Raw genomic sequence first — 26,588 nt, forward strand, 5'->3', positions numbered from 1 at the left:
ATGTGACGATTAATTTGTGAAGAATACCCCATGTAACGATTTATAGCACATGCGAAGAGTACCCGATGTGACGATTTATAGCACTTGCCAAGAGTACCCGATGTGACGATTTATAGCACATGCGAAGAGTACCCGATGTGACGATTTATAGAACATGTGAAAAGTACCCCGTGTGACCATCTATAGCACATGGGAAGAGTACCCCCATGTGATGAACTACTATAGCACATGCGAAGAGTACCCCATAAGATGATTTATAGCACATGCGAAGATTTATAGAACATGCGAAGTTCGATTTATAGAATTTCGAATGTGACGATTTATTGAACATGCGAAGAGTACCCCATGTGATGAACTACTATAGCACATGCAAAGAGTACCCCCCATATGATGATTTACAGCACATGCTAAGACTACCCCATGTGACGATTAGCATGTGAAGAATACTCCATATGACGATTGGCACACGTGAAGAGTACCTCACATGATGATTAAGAAATGTGAAGAATACCTCATACGATGATTAAGAAGCGTGAATAATACCTCATGTGAGGATTGACACACGTGAAGAGTACCTCACATGATGATTAAGAAATGTGAAGAATACCTCATACGATGATTAAGAAGCGTGAATAATACCTCATGTGAGGATTGACACGTGAAGAGTACCTCACATGATGATTAAGAAATGTGAAGAATACCTCATACGATGATTAAGAAGCGTGAATAATACCTCATGTGAGGATTGACACACGTGAAGAGTACCTCACATGATGATTAAGAAATGTGAAGAATACCTCATATGATGATTAAGAAGCGTGAATAATTTCTCACATGATGATTGACACACGTGAATAATACCTCAGACAAAGCACATGCTTTGCACACGTAAGAAGAATGAATCCAATGAGAGAGGAATGAAGCCAATGAGAGAGGAACGAAGCATCATATTCGCACCTGATCCAAAATCTAATCAGCTTGTTGTTGTCATCCACCAAATTTCGTCCGAATCCGTCCACAACCTTTTGAGATATAGTCAGGTTCACTATGTTAACAAATATAATTTCGTTCAGATTTTGGGAGATTATCAAACCTGTACATTTTTGGAATCATCAGAGCATGGAGAATCCGAAAATCAATGTTGGCATTTGCACAGACACCTGCATGGCCGCCATTTTGGATTTTCAAAATGGCCGCCATAAAATACATATTTTGCGCTATCTGGGCTTCTAGTCAACCTAGAAACTTAATTAAATATGCTAATCCTATGTTTTCTGGGTCAAGGAATCCAATAAAGGCCTCAAAATAGTGCTCAGGATTATAGAAAAGCAACAAACAAAGGTCATTGAAAACCATTGTCTTTATATTTGTGATATAACTGTATTACATAATACATGATATTGCAAGTCCTTTGAAGTTATAGGTATGGGGTTATAAAGCAAGAAAGCAGCCTTGTTAGTATCAGGTTGAACTATAATTCCTATACACAGGATCTACGAGGTCTATACCGTTCAGGAATATGCTTTTACACATCTTCATCACTGTCCTGAGTGTCATTTTCGCAAACGTGTCTACGCAAATGTAAACATTAATTTTTGGATTCCTCATGCTCTGAATATTCCAAAAATGTATAGTTTTGCTAATCTCCAAAAATTTTGAACGAAAAAACATAGTGAACCTGACTAATATAACCGGCACACAAATAAACCAACATAACCTCAATTCACCTTCGGTGGCGAAGATAACAAAAAAGTATTAGAAAAGGTTCATTGCTTGCTGTAAAATAACTATGGTAAAAAGTAAAAATGTTGTAAAATAACTTTGGGCTATGGAGGAATGTTGTTTTTTTAAACGTGTAAAGATAAAGCACAGAATCGGATAAGTTAACATGTTCATGTCAATGTTAGTTACTGTCACATACACCGGTCCCATAAACCACCCAGTACCGTCAATCTCTAGACTACAATGTGTACGTACTTCCTTTTGGGGCTGGCAGGATGGCCTTCAGGTATGTACCGTATGTTAGACTCATCCGTGAGCTGTGTACGTTGGATTCCAATCTCAATCGAAAACGTTGAATTCTGACTGGAAACTGTCATTCTTGTGTCAGTCAGGGCGATCATCAATGCATCATGTGCTGTCCCTCGAATGGACGTTAAAATGGTGACCCATCTGCAGATATTTGTTGGTGGACGTTAAAGATCCCACGGTGTACTTCGAGAACACTATGGAGCTGATACAGGGTGTAACTGTTGTTTAAGCAAATATTATTATTATGACTTCCTGTGGTGGCTGGGCGCTGTATTAGCATTCTGGGACTTCCTCCTTCTTCCTGCCATACCGTTTTGTCCGCGACGAATGAAAGAATTATTGATCAGCTCCATTTTTGATGTTTTCTCTTTAATACTCGACCCTTGGATAGAGGTAAGCTGAATCTCAATTTATTGTTGAACCTCTTGAATTAACTTTGGGCAAATTATTGTATTGTGTGGATGCAAATGTATCGTAGTTTAGGAGTCGCGGAAGGCCAGAGGACGAGGCCATTTTGTAGGGTTCGAAGCTCGTTTATTCGTACAGAAATCTCCAGCACTCTAAACGCGAACGGAAGTGGTACAGCTTTTATAAAGCCAAAACCCTCTTCGGAGGGCGTGGCGCCACAACCACGCATGCGTCACTTCCACACAACCAAAAGCCCCACAAGCCCGTGCACGTGGATTATGACCAAACATATGGTAACCGTCACATGCGAATAAGTTAACCGCGACATGCGAATAAGTTAACCGCGACATGTGAATAAGGTAACCGCTACATGCGCCCCCCCCCCCCCCAGAATGCACTCCCACGGGCATGTACGTAGTTCGCAGGCGCGCTCGGCAGTGCCGAGAAGGCTCGAGCAGTGCTCGGCCTCGGAACGCGCGAAAAAACGCCGCCGTGGGGTTGAGCCGACCGAGGGGCTGGTCAAGGCCTCGGGGGAGGCTGCCGAGGTTCCTCGCAGGCCTCCCGAGGTTGCAGTTCACGGGCGCGCTCGGCAGTGCCGAGAAGGCTCGAGCAGTGCTCGGCCTCGGTGCGTGCAAAAAGGGGTTGAGCCAACCGAGGGGCTGGTCAAGGCCTCGGGGGAGGTTGCCGAGGTTCCTCGCGGGCCTCCCGAGGATGCAGAGTAGGAGTAGTAGTTGCGCGAGTTGCAGCTTTCGACATGCGAGCTGTAGCTGTAGAGTTTTCGCGAGTTGCGAGCAGCAGTGCGCGCGAAGGTAACGAAGCAGCCGTGCCGCCAACGTCAGTGCGCGCGCAAGAGATGAGCAGCAGTGCCACCCACATCTCGTAACTGTGTTCCTTCGGAGGGTCCTGGAGCAGGCTCGCCCCTCTGGTCGTAGAGGAGGAGCCGAGCGCGGTGCGCGAACCACATGGCCGCTCGTCGTTTCCGAAACTCCGGCAGTTCGATCGAAACTGCGTTCGAAACCGCGCCCGCATCCGTTCGGGGGAAGCCGGGGTCACCCGTTTAGGTGGCTTCCCTGGCCAGGGCGCGCTTGCCGTGTTCGTTTGCAGCCCCCGAATCCGTTCAGGGGCAGCCGGGGTCACCAGTTTAGGAGTCGCGGAAGGCGAGAGGACGAGGCCATTTCGTAGGGTTCGAAGCTCGTTTATTCGTACAGAAATCTCCAGCACTCTAAACGCGAATGGAAGTGGTACAGCTTTTATAAAGCCAAAACCCTCTTCGGAGGGCGTGGCTCCACAACCGCGCGTGCGTCACTTCCACACAACCAAAAGCCCCACAGGCCTGTACACGTGGATTATGACCAAACATAAGGTAACCGTCACATGCGAATAAGTTAACCGCGACATGCGAATAAGTTAACCGCGACATGCGAATAAGGTAACCGCTACAGTAGTAGGTTTTGTGTAAATCAATAGCAAGTTCGTTATGCCACCATGATTAACGGCATGTACTGAATGGCTGTATTTTTCTTTTTTCAGTTTTTACGTGAATTAAAGACACGTTTTTTGAAACCAAGACACGTCTCATGACCTCTGAGGATTATAGACAAAGTGTGATATAAACCGCCACAGTAAAAACTCTCCTTGGGATTTGCCATGACTGAGAGGAACACCTTTGGATTGAAGAGTCGAACTGGAAGAGAAATCAAGCTTACAGAGAAAGGTATGGATTTACTACGAGAAAAAAGGCATTGTGTCTATGAACGACTCTATAAAGAACTTTGTCAAAAGATGCCACGGATCATGTGTGTAATAGAATCTGGTGGAACCGCCCACCTGGTACACAAAGAGTGTAAAGACTGGGTTTTGCAGTATGCTTAGTTTCGGAATGCTGAAGAAGAACTTTTTGGCCTCCTCGATGAAGAAGAGCAAACTCAGCAAACCCAGACTTTTAGCAAGAAGGCCATGAATCTTAAAGCTTCAAGGCCACTGTGGAGGAATTCTTCACGAAACCGTTGCAGCCCAAGGTCACAGATGATCTTCAGCTTGGTGACACTGCCTCAGTAGTAAGCAAGAGATCTCATAAGTCCAATGCTTCAAGAGCCAGTTCACGCTCTCTACGCTCCAATGCTGAACTTTTACGCCTTGAAGTAGAACAGAAAAGAGCTGAACTCGGTGCTCGCTCTGCTGCTGTCAACCGCATGCATGAACTGCAACTTGACAATAGAAGATTGATTGAACAGATGGAGCTGTCACGTCTCGAGCTTAAAAGACAGACTGAACTGCTTAATCTACAAACTGAGATGGAAGTGAGTAGAGCTAGGATCAATGTGTTCGATCAGTTTGACGATGGCAGCACTCAACTGAAGCAGACAGGATTTGATGTTGTTATTGACCAACCCCATGCTACTGATGGGGCAAAGCACTTCAACTTGTCTGACTTCCTCTTCCATTGTGAGACAGCCATGGCCACTCTCAGCCAGTTAAATGTACTTGACGACCCGGCTGAGCACAAGAAGATTCTTCTGAAACTCCCAAAGCACATCCAGGAAAAGTGGCTTTGTGTCATCGACCAATGGACACATGGTCCCGACAGTACTGATGCTGATCTTAATACTGCCACCCAGTATGTTCACTACCCTCCCTTTTCCGAGCTGTGCAAGTTTATAGGTCAAGAGGCACGCATTGCCTGCAGCCCCTTCAACCTAAATCATGATGATAGCAAAAAGGAGAACATTAAACCCACCATTCATCACAAGCTTGGTCATGCTCGGAGTTCCACTTCAAAGACAAACCCCACGTCTCGCAAAGGCATCAGCCCAGCGTTTACAGATTCCGTGCCTAAATGCGTTCTGTGCCAGAGTCACCACAGCCTTGAATCATGTCTCATTTTCAAGGCCATGAATCTCAGCAATAGACTGGACTATCTCACGAAAAGAGGCCTGTGTTTTGGATGTATGAGATGGGGTCACAGACGACGCGAATGCAAACATAAGAAGCAGTGCTCCACCTGTGGACGCTCTCACCCGACACTGCTCCATGACGATTCACAGTCAACACCTGAGAAAGAAACAAAGGACATCCGTGATGACAAGCAGACCAAAGTCTAGATCACCACTGCACATCGTGTCCAGACTTGCGATGTTGCTCAGAACTGTTTTCATACTCTCATTGTCCCTGTTTTGCTTCACCATCAAGACAATCCGCAGGACAATGTGATTGTGTACGCCCTACTCGACGAACATGCTGATTCTTGCTTTGTTTCAGATTCTGTTCTGGACAAGCTCGAAGTGGATGGAGAAGCAGTTAAACCAAATTAGTTTACAATACTGGGCAAAGGTACATTGTCGTCCAAGAAAATACATGGTCTTGTCATCAAGGGATTGAATGAGAACAAGGAGATACCATTGCCAGGTACCTACTCGAGACAGTCGATTAATGTAAATCATAGCCAGATTCCGAGGTCAGGTACAGTTAGACGGTGGTCGCATTTGAAAGGAGTTGCAAACTTGCTCCCTCCCTATCTAAAGGACACAGAAATTGGACTTCTTATTGGTTGTAACTGTTCACGTGCTATCAGACCCAGAGATGTGGTGCACGGTAATGAAGAATACCCCTATGAGGTAAACACTGCACTCGGATGGGGTGTCGTTGGAATGATGCATCGTGAAGATACAAGTGACAACAACCATGCCAGTAGATTTGCAACTTTATCACATGAGAGACAGTGTCATTTTGCCTTTCATACCCAAGTGAAGGAGATAACTCCCATCCAGGTCAGCAAGATGTTTGAGTTGGACTTTAGTGAAAGGGCCACGGATGAGAAGGTGTCTGTCGAAGGTAGAAGATTTCTCCAAAAAATGCAAGAAGGAATCTACTCGAAGGACGATGGCCATTTTGAAATGCCACTACCTCCAAAGACAGATAAGATCCAACTTCCAAACAATAAACTGATGGCAGTGAGACGACTGAACAAGTTGAAGGCAAAAATGATCAGATGCCCTGGATGACTACACTGTCGCCATGAAGGACATTATTGACAAGGGCTATGCTGAGAGGGTCCCGGAGAGTGAGCTTGCTCTCGACAATGGATATGTGTGGTACATACCCCACCATGGTGTATATCACCCAAAGAAGCCTGGGAGGATAAGGATCGTCTTTGATTGCAGTGCAGAGTATGAAGGGGAAGTGCTCAACAGACACCTACTGCAAGGCCCTGATATGACCAATAATCTAGTTGGTGTTTTGTGCTGCTTCTGCAAGGAACATGTGGCCTTCACTTGTGATATTGAGGCCATGTTTCACCAAGTCGGTGTTGATGAGAAGGACCGCAATCCACCGAGAGTCTTATGGTGGGAAGACTGCCAACTGGGCAATCCACCAGTGGTGTATCGTATGACTGTCCACCTCTTTGGTGCAACCTCCTCACCAGGATGTGCAAACTTTGCACTCAAGTCTGCTGCCGATTCATTTGAGAAGAGTTGTGGAAAGAAAGCTGCAGATTTCTTCAAGAAAGACTTCTATGTTGACGACGGGTTGAAGTCAGTAGCATCAAGTGCTGAAGCCCGACAACTGATAGAAGACAGCAGGCGGCTATGTGAGAAGGGAGGTTTCCATCTCCACAAGTACATCTCAAATGACAAAGATGTTCTGAAGGCAATCCCCACTTCTGAGCATGCCAAGGACATTCAGAACATTGACATGTTTCCAGAAGATTTGCCTTTGGAGTGCACTCCAGGAGTACAGTGGTTTGTTCAATCTGACACTTTGCAATTTCGAGTTGAACTCCAAGAGAAACCTCTCACTCGCCGTGGAATTCTGTCTACAGTCAGCTCCATATTTGACCCCCTTGGTCTTGTTGCCCCTTTCCTGCTCGTGGGAAAACTCATTCTCCAAGAGTTGTGCCATGAAAGACGTGACTGGGACGATCCAGTCTCTGAAAGCACCAAAGCCCAGTGGGAGAAATGGAGACATGATATTTGTCACTTGTCTTTACTTGAGATTCCCTGATGCTACAAGTCAAAGGATGTTGATGATGTAAAATTAACAGAACTACACCACTTCTCTGATGCCAGCTTGGATGGCTATGGTCAGTGCAGTTATCCTCAACTGACAGATGCTCAAGGTAGAGTGAGCTCAACACGGGTTATGGGGAAATCGCGAGTGACTCCATCGAAACCGGTCACAGTACCTAGACTAGAGCTTACAGCGGCTGTCACCTCTGTGAAAGTGAGCAGCTTTCTCCTGAAGGAATTGGAATACAATAACATCACTCAGTTCTTCTATACTGACAGCAAAGTAGTACTTGGGTATATCTCCAATGAAAGTAGACGATTCCATATCTGCGTTGCCAATCATGTGCAGAAGATACGAGACTACACTTCGCCACAGGACTGGAGATATATTGACACCAACAGCAACCCAGCTGATCTCGCTTCCCATGGTCTGTCAGCCCAATAATATTGATTGACAGTAAGTTATGGTGGACTGGTCCAGAAGTCCTTTCAACGACTGATATCCCACCACCTGCTGATGAATGTGTCCAGCTGACAACAGATGATCCTTAGGTGAAGAGCATATTAGCGTTCAGTGTCCAGCCCACACCCGCTGGCTCTACAAGTCTGATGGATAGATTTCAGTGTTTCTCCAGCTGGTTTTGTCTCAAGAGAGCCATAGCAGTGTGTCTTCGCTTTATTGAAAAACTTAGAAATCACAGGGTGAAGATGCCGTCCAGAATTCCTGTTAACCGCCATGTGCTGCTCGATGACGGGATGAAGACGTATGCTCCTGTCTCTGTGGTTGAAATGCAACTGGCAGAAGAAATGATTGTGAGACTGGTGCAGGCTCAGGCTTTCCCCAGGGAAATCTATATTCTGAGCAGATCTTGATCTAGCCATGATTCAAGTGATGGGAATCAATACAGATATCAGTCAGTCAGCAAGAGGAGCCCACTATGCACGCTTGACCCTTTTCTGGATAAAACCAGAATATTGAGAGTTGGTGGCATTAAGAGAGCAGCGGTGCCAAGGGATGTGAAACATCCTATTCTGCTTCCACGTCACAGCCATATCAGTAGCATCATCATCGACCATTATCATGTTGAGAGTGGTCACTCTGGTCGTGGCATGACATTGAATGGAATTTGTCAAGCTGGATTTTGGATAGTTTGAGCCAGAGCCGCTGTGACAATGCATGTGTTAAGATGTGTGACATGCCGGAAACATTGAGGTGCGCCATGTGCAGAAGATACGAGACTACACTTCACCACAGGACTGGAGATATATTGACACCAACAGCAACAACGCTTATCGGAGATTCATCTGCAGGAGGGGCCCCATCAGACAGCTTCGATCGGACAGGGGCACCAATTTCATTGGAGGCAAGAGCGAATTGAATGCCGCCCTGGTTGAAATGGACAATATGAAAATTTCACATGAGTTACTCAAGCACAGTTGTGACTGGGTTGTTTTCAATATGAATGTTCCCCATGCCAGTCACATGGGAGGAACATGGGAGAGGATGATTCGCTCTACCAGAAACACTCTATCGGTTCTCCGACAGCAGCATGGACAGCATTTGGATGACGAGCTGTTCAGAACTCTCATGATTGAGGCAGAGGCCATCGTGAATAGCCGGCCTCTCACTTACGTCGATATGAGGTCCCCAGATTCTCCTAAACCAATTACACCGAGTCAGCTGCTGACGCTGAAATCCAAGGTGGTTCTTCCTCCACCAGGCGTGTTTGTTTCGCCAAGACCTATATTGTCGTCGCAGATGGCGTCGTGTGCAGTTCCTGGCCAATGACTTTTGGTCACGGTGGAAGTCTGAGTTTCTATCTACCCTGCAAGAACGAAACAAGTGGACAAAGCCCCAGAAGAGCCTCATTAAAGATGATATTGTCATGATGGTGGATGACTCACTACCAAGATGCCAATGGCTGTTGGCTCGTGTCATCGAGGCTTATCCTGGACAAGATGGACATACCCGGAAGGTCAAGATCCAAGTTGGAAAATCTATTTTCGAGAGACCCATCCACAATATTGTGATGTTGGTGCACCGGGAATCCCCTGACGAGGAGCCAAACCTCTAATGGACTATTGAACAATGTAGATACATATTGGATTATCTTGCTTCAAGAATTCAGTGTTTCTCTGTATGCTTGTTTTCAGTTGATGATAACTTTGAATACCTCAGTTGTGGGTAATTGCATTTATTGCATCATTGTAACTGGTAGATTTGGGTGTATTGATTGTTTAAAGATAATTTGAAATGTCAAATTAGAGGAGCCATGTAACTTTTGTTTCAGCAAATATTATTATTATGACTTCCTGTGGTGGCTAGGCGCTGTATTAGCATTCTGGCACCTCCGCTTTCTTCCTGCCAAACCGTTTTGTCCGCGACGAACGAAAGAACTGATCGGCTCCATTTTCGATGTTTTCTCTTTAATACCCGACCCTTGGATAGAGGTAAGCTGAATCTCAATTTATTGTTGAACCTCTTGAAGTAACTTTAGGCAAATTATTGTATTGTGTGGATGCAAATGTATCATAGTAGGTTTTGTGTAAATCATATAGCAAGTTCGTTATGCCGCCATGATTAACGGCATGTACTGAATGGCTGTATTTTTCTTTTTCAGTTTTTACGTGAATTAAAGACACGCTTTTTGAAACCAAGACAAGTCTCGTGACCTCTGAGGATTATAGACATAAAGTGTGATAACCGCCACACATGGCATGACCAAAAGTATTTGGACACCCCTCATAATTATTGGATTAGGCTGTTTCAGCTACACCTATTGCTGACAGGTATATATAATCAAGCACACAGCCATGCAATCTCCATAGACAAACATTGGCAGTAGAATGGGCCGTACTGAAGAGCTCAGTGACTTTCAATGTAGCACCGTCATAGGATGCCACCTTTCCAATGTCAGTTCATCAAATTTCTGCCCTGCTAGTGCTACCCCAGTCAACTGTAAGTGCTGTTATTGTGAAGTGGAAACGTCTAGGAGCAACAACAACTCAGCCATGAAGTGGTAGGCCACACAAGCTCACAGAACAGGACCGCTGAGTGCTGAAGCGTATAGCACGTAAAAATCGTCTGTCCTTGGTTGCAACACACTACCGAGTTCCAAACTGCCTCTGGAAGCAACGTCAGCACAACAGCTGTTCGTCGGGAGCTTCATGAAATGGGTTTCCATGGCTGAGCAGCCACACACAAACCTAAGATCACCATGCACAATGCCAAGCATTGGCTGCAGTGGTTTAAATCTCGGTGCTATTCTACTCTGGACGAGTGGAAACGCGTTCTCTGGGGTGTTGAAATCCGCTTTACTATCTGTAAGTCCGACGGACGAATCTGGGTTTGGCGGATGCCAGGAGAACGCGACCTGCCCGAATGCATAGTGGCAGCTGTAAAGCTTGGTGGAGGAGGAATAATGGTCTGGGGCTGTTTTTCATGGTTCGGGCTCGGCCCCTTAGTTCCATTGAAGGGAAATCTTAACGCTACAGCATACAATGACATTCTACACGATTGTGTGTTTCCAACTTTGTGGCAACAGTTAGGTGAAGGCTCTTTCCTATTTCAGCATGACAATGCCCCCGTGCACAAGGCGAGGTCCATACAGAAATGGTTTGTCGAGATCGGTGTGGATGAACTTGACTGGCCTGCACAAAGCCCTGACCTCAACCCCATCGAACACCTTTGGGATGAATTGGAACACCGACAGCGAGCTCTTGTGGCTGAATGCTCTTGTGGCTGAATGGAAGCAAATCCCCGCAACAATGTTCCAACATCTAGTGGAAAGTCTTCCCAGAAGAGTGGAGGCTGTTATGGCAGCAAAGGGGGGGGGGGGGGGGCGACCAAAATATTAATGCCCATGATTGTGGAATGAGATGTGTGATGTTCGGGTGTCCACATACTTTTGGTCATGTAGTGTATCTCTGAGGCACCATAAACAAATTCCAAATCATTGCTCCAACAGTCTTAACCTCTAACCTACCGGTCTTGCTCCCAGCAATGATGCAACCACCAGTAACATGCTGCGTATGGAATGAATGAAAGCTTTCTTTGATCTGATTCTTCTAATGTACTGAGCACGATCTCCTAATGATCGTGCTCGGTACTAATGCACGAATGTCTTCTAATGCACAATCTTCTAATGTCTGACATTACTTTTTTTATTATTATTAGGATTTTTAAAGTATGTTGGTTGGTTGCGTGGCATTCTGTATGCGTGTTACTTGTGAAAATCGAAGATTTTTCAAGTATAATGGTTGGTCTTGTGCGTTATTACTTGGCAAAAATATTTTTTATTTGACAAGTGTGTTGATCACTCCGGTTTGTGTGTTTGTTTATCTGTCCGCTCACTTATGCTTGCCTATAGGTCACAATTTTAAACCAATCTCCACGAAACTTCACTAAACGGTAGAGTTCGTGGTCCGACAAAATCCTATATATTTTTGAGGTTAAAAGGTGAACCAATTGTTCTTTCAAGTTTCTAAAATCCTCAATTTTCATCCGATTGACTTGAAATTTGAATAGGATTTACATATCAGCTAACTGAATTCAACCACCAACTATTTTTGAGATCAACATAGGCAAAACGGCATCCAGATGGCATTCCTGTTGTGGTCCTCAAATTCTGCGTTCGCAGACTTACTCCGATTTTCTCCAAGCTTTTCACCTTCTCCTATTGCCATCCAATTAACTTGACCTCCAATATCACCAAAGTCATGGATTCTCTCATCAATAAATAACTTTTAACCCAACTCGAATCTTACTCTCTCATCAAGCACCACCAATAGGACTTCCCGCAAAGCCAGGTCCACTGGTAGTCATCTCGCCTACTTTGCCAAGAAATGCTCTTCAGCTCTCAAGTACTTCAGAGAAAGTCGAGTTGTTGTGCTGGACATCAGCAAAGTCTTTGTCAGCGTTTGGTGCAAAGGACTCTGAGTGAAGCTCCCAATGTATAGTATGAGTATTCAGCCACAGCCCATCTCCTGGCTTTCCAGCTTTCTCACTGGGAAATCGATCTCTACCTGCATTAATGGTGCCATCTTTGACCCCTCCCCCCACCCCCCATCACATTAATTCTGGTATCCCTCAATGTTCTGTCATCTTGCCCTTCCTCTGTATTCTTTTCATCAATTACCTCATCATAGTTACTAACATATACTGCAAATATTTTCTAGGCAATACGGGACTTTCCAAATGACATATAAATGCTAAACGAGGCCTTCTGCGCATGCGCTGTGTGTTTTCACTGAAATGGTTCTGCTCGCCGGGCATTTTTAACCTGCCGTTGCCAGCGCGAAATCTGTAATTCAAATCACCTTTCAAACATAATGTTCAGCATCTATCTATAATTCCAGTAATCTCTGTATGTGTGTTTGTTTGTTTGTTTGTTTGTTTGTCTGTGACCGCTGTTTCTCGACAACCACGGGTCCGATATACTTTAAACTTGCCAGGTATATTGCTGGGGACCCGAGGATGTGCCTTTTCAAGGTTTCATATTAATCGGACAATTACTTACCGAGCTATGTCCAAAAAACGATTCAACCAATCAGAGAGCAGCGAGCTATCGCGTGTGCCGAACGTGGCGAACACACTCTGCCTCGGACGGCACATTTGAGAGCGTATTCATTTATTTCACGTTGGCAAACTATGTTGGCGTTAAACTATGTTTTAAAACTAATTAAAACTACTATCTATAATTCCACGGGTCCGATAAAAAACACCGTACTCGCAAGCCGTTCGCTTTGGACCAAACCATTTCATGTAAATAGAGGGGGGGGGATTGTCACCATACTCGCAAGCCGTTCGCTTTGGACCAAACCATTTCATGTAAATAGAGGGGGGGGATATAATTTTAGATATATATATAGTACGGGCATGCCCTAGTTTAGATGAAAGAGTGGCAAGTTTAAAATGGTGAACCCCTTTTTATTTTTTTTATTTTTTACAACATCGAGGCTTGTGTAAGAGCTAACATTAATGACCAAAAAAAACAAACGGACACATAAGACACAATAAAGGGAGCAGGACACAAGATGGGGAGAGAGGGGGAAGCACACAAGTACAACATTTGAGAGCAGGGACATCAGGAGATCTGTGGGAGGGAGAGGGCTTGGGGGGAGAAGGTGTGGGAAGGGGGGTGGGAGAGGTAAAAAAAAACAACACATTGACACAGCTAGGACTTCCAGGAAAGAAGATTGGTATTTCAGAAAAGTGGATCTGGGGTGAATTAATGAGGGTAGAAAAGATCTAGGTTTTGGATGGGGGAAGATAAGAGATGGTGGTGAACAGCTGTTTTAAAGACCTGGAGGGAGGAGTAGGATTGATGAGAGTGAGGGAGTTTGTTCCAGAGATGGGAGAAAAGAGGAATGAAAGAGTGGAGGTGAGCACAGAGTCTTGATTTTGGCAGTTTCACCAGAAGAGGGTTGCTGACAGATCTTGTGCGACCTGTAGGAGTATTTGGGGGACAGAGCACAGACAGGGCTGGGGAAGCTAGGCCAGAGAGGAGTCGGTAGAAGACAGAAAGACCACCAACATGCCTGTGGTGAGTGAGTGAAAGGCCCTCAGACTTAGCTTCATCGCAGGAGATTCCAATGATTCTGAAAGCTTTGGTTTCAACAGCTTGAAGCCGAGCGAGGTGTGAGGCAGGAGCACCAGCCTAGAGGGGAGAGCAGTATTCCATTGAGATGCAGATGAAAGCCTTGTATGTGGTGAGGAGCTCAGGTGTGCCAAAGAAGGGGTTCGCACGACGGAGGATGCCCAGTCGGAGACTGGCTTTGGAGGCCAGCTTGGAAATGTGGTTTTCCCAGGAAAGATCATGGCAGATTGTGAGACCCAAGAGCTTGAGTGACAGAACTTCTTGGAGAGGATTGTTGAGAAAGTAGATGGGAGGGTTGTCCAGACGGTCTTTTTGGAGAGACGTCATGAGAGTGTGAGATTTCTCAGGATTGAAAGACATGTTCCACTTGTTTGACCAGTCTGATTTTATCCAGGTCTGCAGAGAGTGAGGAGGCTGCAGACTGTCGATCTGAGGGATGAGGTATGGAGCGGCAGAGAGTGGAGTCATCAGCAAAGAGATAGAGAGGATTTTCCAGAGAGTTGGAGAGATCATTGATGAAGACCAGAAAAAGCACAGGACCCAGAAAACTGCCTTTGGGAACTCCAGCCTGAACAGGAAGAGGAGATGAGAGAAATCCATTCAGGGCCACACGTTGACTACGATCAGAGAGGAAGTCCGCAAGCCATGCGTGGAGATTTCCATGGATACCACAGGAGGAGAGTTTGGTGAGCAGAGCGGGGTGCCAGACTGTATCAAAGGCACGTAATATGTCAAGGCAGACAGCTCTAACTTCCTGTTTGACATTGAGGACCTCCATCCATTGTTGGGACAGCAGAAGCAGCATATCCAGAGTAGAATAACCTGGTCTGAATCCAAATTTATGATCAGAGATCAAGCCATTGGAGAAGAGGAAGGATTTGATATCCGAAGCAATGATGGATTCCATGACTTTGCTGATAATTGGGAGCAGGCTAATTGGTCTGTAGTTGCAAGGATCTGTTTTTACACCTTTTTTGTGTAAAGCGGTCATGTTGGCCGATTTCCAAGCTGATGGCAGTTGACCTTGAGGAAAAGAGAGGGTGAAGAGAACAGAGAAAGGGTGAGATAGGATGGCAGAGCAGGATTTTAGGACCCGTGGGCTGATGCCGTCTGGTCCAGTTGCAGAATCAGAGTCGAGGATTGACAGAAACTTTTCCACCTCGTCAGGAGAGAAGGACACAGAGTCCAGGAGCAGCTGGGTTTGACTGGGTAAGGTGGGTACAGAGAGAGATGGGTTTGGGACACAAGATTTTGATGCAAACACAGAGTTGAGGCATTTAGCTTTTTCACATGTGGAGTCAGCTGTGTAGCGTTTGAGGTAAGGGAGGGGATGGAGGAGGAAAAAACACCAGAAACAGATTTGACCAGATGCCACGAGGATTTGGAAGAGGAAGACAGGTTTGAGAGTTCACTCTTGAGAGTAGAGAGATATTGTTTCCTAGCTCTCCTGAGGGTAGACACACTTGTTCCGGGCTTTGTGAAAGGAAATGAGATTGCCTTCCGTTGGATTTGCCATCCAGGAGGTGAAGGCAAGTTGTTAATTGTTGTGTTCCTGAATGAAAATTGGACTCACGGAAATATCGGAATACGAAAAATATCCATGGATGATGATAGGTGTCACGTTTAAACCATTGCATTTACTGTTGGTAGAAGCTAGCAGTGGCAGTGGATATAACACACACACACACACACACACACACACACACACACACACACACACACACACACACACACACACACACACAATTAATTGTACAGTATCGGTTGTTCCTAAACTTAAATATAAATAATTTAAAGGATTGTTGTAAATGATGTTAATTTCACAACATCCCGTATTCAACTTTATTTAAATTGCAAATCTCAAACATCGTTTCTCCACCTAAAGCAAGAACGTTAACCCGTAAGCAATTGACTAGTTTCCCGACTGCATGAATCATCAGCTGGGCACCGTTCTTCCTCAAGGTGCACGTGCACGCACACACACACACACACACACACACACACACACACACGCTTCTCCTTTTATCAATAGATAATATAGTATAATTTTGTCTGCCAAAAAGGTAAAAACTCTAGGTTATTTTTCACCCCTGTTTGTCTGTGAGCAGGATATCAAAAAGTTATGGATGGATTTGGACAAAACTTGGTGGACAGGTCGGGTGTGTTACAAGGAAGAATTGATTCAATTTAGGTGAAGTTCCAGAACCAGCTCTGGATATGAAAATTTGTTCTGTGATTATTCACAATTGAGTGGGCTAAAAATGATATATAGCATTATCTTTCAAAATGTTGTGGGCGAGTTGTGACAAAACTCGGTGGAAGAGTTGGTTCGGTGACAAGAACAAGTGAATTCGATTTTGGTTCAGGTCCGGATGCAGATCCGGTCGATCATTGGGATACAAAAAGTAAACTGTTCATCCTGGATGGCTCCACCGAATGTAGTTACTCCTGTAGCCACGGAACCAAACAAAACGGAACCAAACAAAATGGAACCAAACAAAACGTATATATTGTCCTGTCTGTGGCCAATGAACACCAGCCTTGGACGAATAGCCGAACCAGCTTTAACTCCGAGGTGTCCCCAAAAGATGACGGTTGTTTTTGGTGCACGTGGGAATGAAGGAATTTGAGATGTTTAATTAAACGAAACACACAGGTTTTTTTTTGGTTTTTTTGTTTTTTTTTGTATACAAGATCGAGGCTCGTGAAAGGAAGCCACAACGAACAGACACAACAACGAAATCCAACAATAATGACTTAATGAAAATAAATCAGACGAAAATGTCAAATTTAATGTTGAGGTAAAAACTATTTCCTATGTGAGGTACCTCCACATCCGGACTCAAATACAGACAAGGGGGAAGACAAAATATAATATATTGTTACGGATCTCCGACGTCGGCTCTCCCCTTATCAAGAGGGGGTTAATCCCCTTGTCCTTTTATGTGGCCGACGCGAGTCCTGGAAGTTATAACATTCCTTCCGGTCGGTGGTAAATAGGGTTGTTGGTCGATTTTTAGTCTTATTACCTAATTACTACCACCGACTGTAAAGCAAGGGAATAACTCCCGCTCGAACCACGGATATTGATGGGATAGGCCGAACGGATAGCAATCCACGATCCGAGCTGTTAACAGGTGACTAGACCCGATTGTAGCGGTTCCGAATCGTGCCACGCTTACCCAATTAGAGAAAAGACTGATGCGATCGGATGGAGAGGAAACCAGGAAAATAGGAAGAACAGAGCAATTTATGAACATATGTACAAAGAAGAAGAGGAAACGAAAGAAATGTACATGAAAGAAAGAGGAAGGAAAAGCACACAGGGCAATCTTAATTACAGTCTTAACTTATTCCCTGGACAAACGGGCCCGTCTCACATACAGACACTCACACGGGGATTGCAGATGGTCGGATGGAAGGTCACCAGCGCGTCCAGGCTCCAGTCCGGCTCCGGTCCAGGCGATGAAAAACCCGGCAGGCAGCTCGTATTGTAACGTAGCGCGAACGGACAATTAGAATGACGGGGGGAAGGCTGGTGTACTGGCGTACGTATTATTCGCACGACTCGCGCCAAGCGCTCCCTCCCAAATGTCCTGCTTTGAAATACCAATGCCAGCGAGCCCTCTTTGCACAGTCCTTTCAACCACGATCAGTTCTTTATCATGCTGCAAATGGAGCCAGTCCTGTTCAACCACGATCAAGCGCATATACTCTCGAGTCCGACTCTCGGTAATCACGACAGTCCTTAGCGAGAGTCCTTTTAACACAAGCTTCCTACGAGAGTCCTTCCAAGCCCTTCAAATCGCAGCAGTCCTGTAAAAGGGCTTTTGCGCGCGCTTTTATAAGTCAAGCCAGCGATCGCTCCGCCAGCCCCAACCACGCCCTGCCAGGCGATGTCACTCCAGCCCTGGTTGGCTGGTTATTGCTTACCGGCCCCGCCCTGACGGCTGGGTGACGTGGCCACACCTCCTCCCTGGCGCTCCGCCCCCTTTTTCCGGGCTTCACCTCGTGGCTTATGGTGGGGTTTGAGCGAGTTCACGCTCAAGGGCAGCGAAGGCTGTGGCCAAGGAGCGTACCAAATTGGGAGGGGCCATGGGGCACAGACTGGGGAGCGTGCTTAATGGCGTCGCTTGGAGGGAGGCTGCAAAAATGGACGGAAGGGCCTACTCTTATTTGATTGACGCAACGCAGATTCAACTATTGGGGATGGCCTTATCTAACACAGACTAAGAAATAACTGACGTCCTATGGTGACCTACGTGTTGCTTGTGGCCTACCTATGGGGTGCTACCTTTAACCTTTAATGATGTTATATTTATTCACAAGTGTGGGTTCTCAAAACCGCAACAATATGTTCCCTTTTTATAGTGCAGTCACTTAGCTCTGGCCTCACAAGTTTCTCTGCGAGGTTTGCAACTGGGGACGAGGCCCAGAGCTCGATGTCCCTCCGGCAGAACCCAGCACAAGATGGTGGCCGTGCCGCGCCCGAAGTAGCCACCGGCGTGAGGCAATTAGACAGGACGGCCTCCTTTGCTTCGCTCACGGCCTCCTCCGCCTCTGAAGAGCACCACAGCCAAAACAACACCTCACAATGCTGCCCACGCAGCCAAGAGCTCTCCACTCTTCAAAAGTGCACAATGGAGCTGCCTTCCTCCTCCAAAAACCCACATCAAGAGAGAGAGAGAGAGAGAGAGTGAGACGCACTCTTCTTCCTCTCCCTCCTCTCGAAGCTTCTTGCTCTGACATCACCCCGACCAATCGCCGAGCTCTGTTGAATCACCCTACGTTCCTCTCGACCAATCACGAACTTTGGGCGTGGCCTTCCGGCTTTGCTTGGCGTGAGTGTTCAGTAAGGCGTGGCTTACTTGCCGATCGGCAATGTTCGGGAATCTGTTTGCATGCAGTGGATGGTTATTGTTGTTTAATGGAAGCTTTACATGGCTGGCCTGGTTGTATTTGTAAAAATGTAGGGACAAGATCACAGAGGGAATATCACATACTGGGGAGAACTAACCTTAATTCCTAACTAGTTAGCACAGCTTCACCCCTCGTGTGAAGACACATAAACAATCTTAAGCTCCAGTTTCCCTTCTTAAATACATCGAGATGTCTCCTACGCATCCACGGTCCATGCTATAACTCTACAATCCTATCTTTACTATGTGATTCCATCATCTACCCCCACAAACATAACAATATTAACAAGAGTGAGAATTGTTTTGCAATACATGTCCCTTACCGATGTGATATTTTCTAATTCCAAAAACAGCATAACTGTGAAAAATCGACGAAGCTCCCTGAAACTCGAACTTTTTCTGTAACCTGTCATATGTTAAAGGGTATGGGGAAATTTTTTTATGAAAAACCACAGGTGAGATGGATGGATGGACAGACCGACAGATGGAGAGCATACCTATATAGTCCCCTCAAATGAAACCAGTAGGGGACTAATAATGCCCTCACAGCCCATACAACTCCCACACCCACCACTCTCCTCCCCTCTCCTCCCAAACATGATTAACAGCAAAACATCACCATTTTAAACTTTCCCTGTGGATTGACAAGCCCCAGATATGACCTCACCATCGGTGTTAAGAAGCAACTAAACCAGATACGGTGTCTCCCTGTGGGAAGCCTGCCTCGATGTTGGTAATGATAGCATCGTCTTTCCCATTGAAGACGTCCATTAAATAAATCAGCAAGCCTGCCATGTTCACACGAGGTAATCCCGCAAGGTTCAAAGTCCACTGACTGGCAGGGATGATTAGGGAGATCGGGTAGAACGCGGCCATACATAGGCCTTGCATGGGCCCACATCGTCGGGAGTTTTTACAGTACGGGCTGCAAGATGTTAACTTTTTGGGCGAGTCGATCAGAAAATTCTCCAAATCTTTTGTTGTGCAGAGGAACACCCATTTCTGTCAGGTACTTTCCCAAGAATGTTCAGCTTATTTTAGAAGCTTTGTGAGCCATTTTATGTTACAATTCTTATCTGGCGCGTAAGATATACTCTGCGCATGCACTTCAAGCATTCTGGGGCAGATTACGTCATTTCAAAAATCCCTTATTGACTATGTTTTGTTTAAATGTTACAGGTATATCGTTTTAAAAGTTACAATTAGAATCGAACATTTCGCACACCTCCACAGCAGAGTGATGACATGTCATGAAATGTAAGCCTGCAAATGACGTGTACACATCACAAATGCCGACAAAAGGAAACGTCACAAATTAAAGTGTACAATAATTTCTAAGGAAACTTTTAAATCCTGATCGAAGGCTCCATCTTTGTCTTTTGCGATCATCCTGAGTCCCGATACTCCAGTGCTGCATTTACTCAGTTATTACTTGTAAAATCGAAGCTTTTTCAAGTATGTTGGTTTGTCTTGTGCGTTCTTCTGTCTGTCAATCGCCTACAGGTCACAATTTTAAACCGATCTTCACGAAACTTCACCAGATGGTGGAGTTGGTCATAAGGAAGAAGCCTATTGATTTTGAGGTCAATGATCAACTTAAGGTCTAATTTCTAAAATTGTCATTTTTCATCCGATTGACTTAAAAATTTAACAGCATTTGCATATTGTCACTAAATTGAAAAAACTATTTGAGGTTAAAAGGCCACAGGTCAACTCAATGTCAAACTTCTACGATCATCAATTTTCATCTGAAAAATCATTACTTTTCATCCTATTAACTTGAAAGTTAAACAGCAATTACATGGTGCATCACTGAATTGGGAAACCATCTATTTTTGAGGTCAAAAGGTCAAAGGTCAACCTAAGGTCAAACTTTTAATATCAATTTTCATCTGAAAAATCATCAATTTTAATCCGATTGACCCGAGCTTTGATTAAGATCGTCAATTTTAATCTTAATGAAATGGACAATTTGATGTATCCATGGCAACTTTTTATTTTGGGGAGGGTGGATTTTGGAAGTATCATGCTCTACATGACGTCATTGTTGTTTAATTATCAAGAAGCTGACAGGGAGAGTAGTAGACATCAGTGTGTACTTTCACAATAAGCTTTAAGTTCCAAAGCTTTCAGAATCATTGGAATCTCCCGCGATGAAGCTGACTCTGAGGGTCTTTCTCTCTCTCACCGCAGGCAGGTTGGTGGTCTTTCTGTCTTCTACCGACTCCTCTCCGGCCTGGCTCCCCCAGCTCTCTCTGTGCTCTGTCCCCCAAATATTCGTACAGGTCGCACAAGATCCGCCAGCAACCCTCTTCTGGTGATATTGCCAAAATCAAGACTCTCTGCTCACCTTCATTCCTCTTTTCTCCCGCCTCTGAAACAAACTCCCTCACTCTCTTCAATCCCACTCCTCCCTCCAGGTCTTTAAAACAGCTAGCTGTTCACCACCATCTCTTATCTTCCCCCTTCCAAAACCTTGATCTTTTCTACCACTGTCAATTCACCCCAAATCCACTTTTTTGAAATACCGACATCTTTCCTGGAAGTCCTAGCAGTGTCCATGTGTTTTGTTTTTTTACCTCCCCCCCCCCTCTTCCCATGCCTCCTCCCCCCCCCCTCTTCCCATGCCTCCTCCCCCCAAGCCCTCTCCGTCCCACAGATCTCCCGATGTCCCTGCTCTCAAATGTTGTACTTGTGTGCTTCCCTCTCTCTCCCCATCTTGTCTCCCGCTCCCTTTATCTTATGTTTTATGTGTCAGTTTGTCTTTTTGTGATCGATGTTAGCTCCTACACGAGCCTCGATCTTGTATCCCAAAAAAAAAAAAAAAATTACCAGGACGAGGACAAATACAAATACAAATAAAAAAGGACAAATACATATGGTGTGTCAGTGTGCTGGGATTTGAACTTGGGTTCCCCATGGGCCAGGATCATGTTCATCATGATCAGTCAGGGGTTCGGATGAAAACACCAACAGACCAACACAAACCTTCTTCATTTTTGCCGTTATGAATTTTGTTTACATTCCGAATGGTTACAAAGGTTCTTTCTTTATCTTTCTTGATCTGAAAGCCTTTTTTCCGACACCAAATGAACCATAACATCCGCATCAAATAAACCAATCAACTCCGTATATGGGATTTGAACTTGGCATACCAGGCTTTATGAGCTGTGCGTTCTCAGATTGGGATTCCGGGAATAGAAGGTCAAACAGGCCGATCCACGTATAATGAAAGGCTCGAATGATGAGACTTCAGAGTACGTTCGGCACCATTATCCATCGAGCTTTTCGGCCTTCACCGCGCGCGACAGCCATTAACGAGTGGAAAATCTTTATAAGTGACGTAATATTGGGGAAACCCTTTAAATGGCGCGCACGTGCAGCGAGCATGAAAACTCTCCGTTGTGTGGACGCGTGCGCTTCGGACGCGTGTGTACACGTTTGTAGAAATCCGCGCACACATGATACATTGATGTTACATTAGACACGCAGTGAGTGCACTCGGAGTGCGCAGGGCAAACGTTTCCATCGTCGAGCACACTACGAAAGGGCGCACGACTTGTGGCCCGATCCCGTGTACCCGTGACGGTATTCGCTTTTTGAAACACGTGCATTAGGTTGCACTGATGTAACCGGTTCGAGGCCGCTGTGGATTGCGTTCTTTACGTGAAAGGCGGGGAACGAGCGAGGGGTAATATGGAAAGCATTAAAGCATCCAAGGCCGCCGTAATGGCGCGCCGATCAAGCCCAATTTCTCTGACCCCCCGACCCTTCTCGCCGCGCGGGATGGAAATTGCCCGCGTGCGGCGATTGGGTTTCCGCGCCGCGCAGGCCGACCGAGAGGGATCGCATTCCGCGAGGGGCGGGGCCGCCTTACTCCGCCCAGCTGCACTCCATGGCCCCACCTCGTGTATTAGCGACGCGGCGATAACACCCATTATTGGGGTGCATTGTTCACATTATGATACAAGCATGAAACTTGGCGGTTATGTTCTTACATATATACTTTTTAAATCCAGTCGACGAGCCAACTCCAACTTCAACATGGCGTCCATTTCTTTCAAAATGGCCGCCAAATTTGCTAAAATATGCTATAAACTTTTAAATATTGAATTTAGAATGTACGAGTATCAATACAAAAATCACACAAATACATATTGTCATATGTTAATGTTGTTACTGCTGTTAGTGAAGTGGCGTAGGTATATGCGCGGTCTGTATTGCGCACGCGTGGTCCGTACTGCGCACACGTGGTCTGGCTGTACTGGTGTCTGTCCATCTTGGATCGATGTTTTTTTTAATACAAGATCGAGGCTCGTGTAAGAGCTAACATTAATCACAAGAAAAAAAAAAACAACACTTAAAACATATAATAAAGGGAGCGGGATACAAGATTGGGGGGGGGGGGGGGGAGAGAGGGAAGCACACAAGTACAGGGATACAAGTAACAGTCGAGAACAGGGACATCGGGAGATCTGTGGGAGGGAGAGGGCTTGGGGGGAGGAGGCATCGGAAGGGTAACACATGTGTTGGAGGTATAAAACACATGGACACTGCTCGGACTTTCAGGAAAGAAGTTGGTATTTCAGAAAAGTGGATCAGGGGTGAATTAACGGGGGTAGAAAAGATCAAGGTTTTGGATGGGGGAAGATAAGAGATGGTGGTGAACAGCTGTTTTAAAGACCTGGAGGGTGGAGTGGGATTGAAGAGAGTGGGGGAGTTTGTTCCAGAAGTGGGAGAAAAGAGGAATGAAAGAGTGAAGGTGAGCAGAGAGTCTTGCTGTGGCCTCATCATCCAAAAGTATGATGGTTAAAAGCTCATGTTTTAACAAAGTTTGAGCGTGTTTTGGTTGGACATTCGCTCTGAAGAAAGGTGAGGCGTTTACCTTTACTGGTGCTAATTAAGATAAATTGAAAATTTTAATGACCTCTTATAGGATAATATGCAGTTCTGCAAAAAAAATTATTGTACTCGTTCATCCTAAATGAAATATCAATAAAAACGTTATGGTGCATCTTAGCAATTTTCAATTTTTCAATTTCACAATTTTTCAACAAAAATTTCAATTTTTGAAAAAAAAATTAAAGGACATTTTTGAAGAAAACAAATGGCCGCCATGTTGAATTTCGAGTTGGCTTATCTACTGGATTTAAACAGTATCTACATAAGAACATCTCTGTCAAGTTTCACATGCTTGTACCACAATGTGAACGGTTCTTTGTGTCATCCGAGTAGTCATTGTCTGTACCTCACCAGCTTCATCCGATATTCATCCAGTGTGTCATCCGATATTACCTTTGCAGTGTACCGTATTCTCCAGCTTTGGACACTTGTCCCAACAGGTGGAACTTTTCGTATGCCATCTGTGATAGATCGGGACCGAGCGAGGTGAAGTAATAAGCACAGGAAGAGCATGGACACAAATAACCACGAGCCAGGTACAGTTGGTTGCAAGACGAGCTGGATTGAACAGTGCACCGGAAGAGGAAGTACCCCAAAGTCATGAGTAGGCCTATAATAAACTCTAATAAAGCACAGAATTAAATGAGTAAATAATATACGAGTTATTGTGGCACAGAATTATTGGTAACTAGCAGAAGTACTTGGCGTTGCCGGGCGGGGGAGGAGGGGGAAGAGGGAGGAGGAGGAAGGGGTCGGGCGTGGGGGGAGGAAGTGGGGGTAGGGGAGAGTGGGGGGAAGGAGGAGGAAGGCGGGGAGGGTAGAGAGGGGGGGAGGGGAGGTGATGGGGGAGAGGGACGGAGCGGGGAAGAGGAGGGAGGGGGGAATCAGGAGAGGAAAGGCGTTCATCTATTTCTATATGCTGGTGGCTGATGCCGATCAGGAAGAAGAAGCCGTACTACTAAACTTCGTACACTTCCGGAATTGTTTGATTTATTTGTATTCAAATGTCTGGTGATTGTTTTTTATTTATTTATGCGAATGTGTACTTATATATATAACTGTCATCAATTTTAAAAAGCTTTGGCACTATCGAGTGATTTAAAAAAAAAAGAAAACTCAAAATAAACGCTTTTTTTTCAAAAAAAAAAAAATCCCTAAAACACTCCCAGGCCTCTTATAGGATAAGGTAACCAGGCACTCACTGATGAACCTCTAAAAGTTTGACGAAGATCCGTTCAGCCATCTCTGAGAAAAATGGCGACACACACACACACACACACACACACACACACACACACACACACACACACACACACAGACGTCTCTCTTATATAATAGATAGCAAAGAGGCATTAATAATTCAGTGGTTAACATCCCCCTTCTTCTAAAGTGAAGCATAATGATAATTACCAAAAAGGACAGCGAGCTGCCAATGCCCCATACATATTACACATCATGGCGGGTGGTGGCTTGATGAAACGGCCAGTAGGCCTACGTGTACGCTGACCTGTGGGAATGTTGTTGTTTGGAGAGTCAGATATGATGGTGGAAGGTTGTGGCTGGGTGACGTATCTGGCACGATGAACCGTACACATTTGGGTGACACTGGTGAAAGAGTTGTTTGGGCATTTCGGTGGTTGTCATCAGGCGATGGCTTCAGATAACGGCAGTTACGGCGTAGCATGGTTACCGACTTGGTAGTTACATTTTATGAGCGGGGTTCCGGGCACACACCCGTTACAGCTGTTGGTAACCATTATCCAGTGTTGCTGTCCTGGACACGGACGGGCTGACCCGGGTTGAGGTTGCACAGTTGTGGTCCGGCGTGTTGGTCAAAATACGTCTTCTGCTGCCATTGGCGTTGTTGAAGTAGAAACGCAATGTTGTCCTTCCCTGTAGCAGTGTTATGGATGTGCATCGGGATGTTTGTCTTGAGAGTGCGTTGGTTGAGTAGTTCAGAAGGTGATGGAAGGGAGTGATCAATAGGCGTGGAGTGCAGGATCAGAAGAGACATGAATGGGTCCACGCCGAATGTTCTTAACCGTCTGAACTTGATGTTCGATGAAACCGTTCGAGGATGGGAAGTGAGGCCTGGAGGTAACATGGTCAAATCCCCATTTCTTGGCAATGTCGGCAAACATTTTGGATGCAAAATGTGGCCCATGCTCTGTTACAATACGATCAGGTATGCTGTGCTCCGAGAAGATGGATCTAAACACCTGGCTGACTGCATCGCTGCTCGGACTACTGCTGATCCTCTTGATTGTAGGGAATTTTGCGTAGTAGTCACATATGAGCAGGTGTTCTGCATGGTCGAAGAAGAATAGATCATCTGCGACAGTTTTCCATGGTCTGGTTGGTATATGGTGTTGTGACAGTGGCTCCGGTCGTTGGGATTTCTGATATTGCTGGCAGGTAGTGCAGCACTGTGTCATGGATTCTATATCCTTGTTGATGTCATTCCAAAAGACGCATGTCTTGGCACGGAGCTTTGTTTTATCAGCTCCTTGATGAGCTTCATGTAAGCGGGAGAGGCTTTCATGCTGCATCATCCGCAGTATGACAATGCGTTCACCTTTCATAATGAGCCCATCCTCGATGGCTAGTTCGTCTCTATAGGCCCAGCAATGCCGAAGCTGGTGAGGTACAGATATACGTCTATCTGGCCATCCATTGATAATGATGTGTTTCAATTGCTGCAATTCCTCATCCTTATGCATAGA

This window comes from Myxine glutinosa, chromosome 3, assembly GCF_964187855.1.
Source record: "Myxine glutinosa chromosome 3, kmMyxGlut1.1, whole genome shotgun sequence".
Taxonomy (NCBI): domain Eukaryota; kingdom Metazoa; phylum Chordata; class Myxini; order Myxiniformes; family Myxinidae; genus Myxine; species Myxine glutinosa.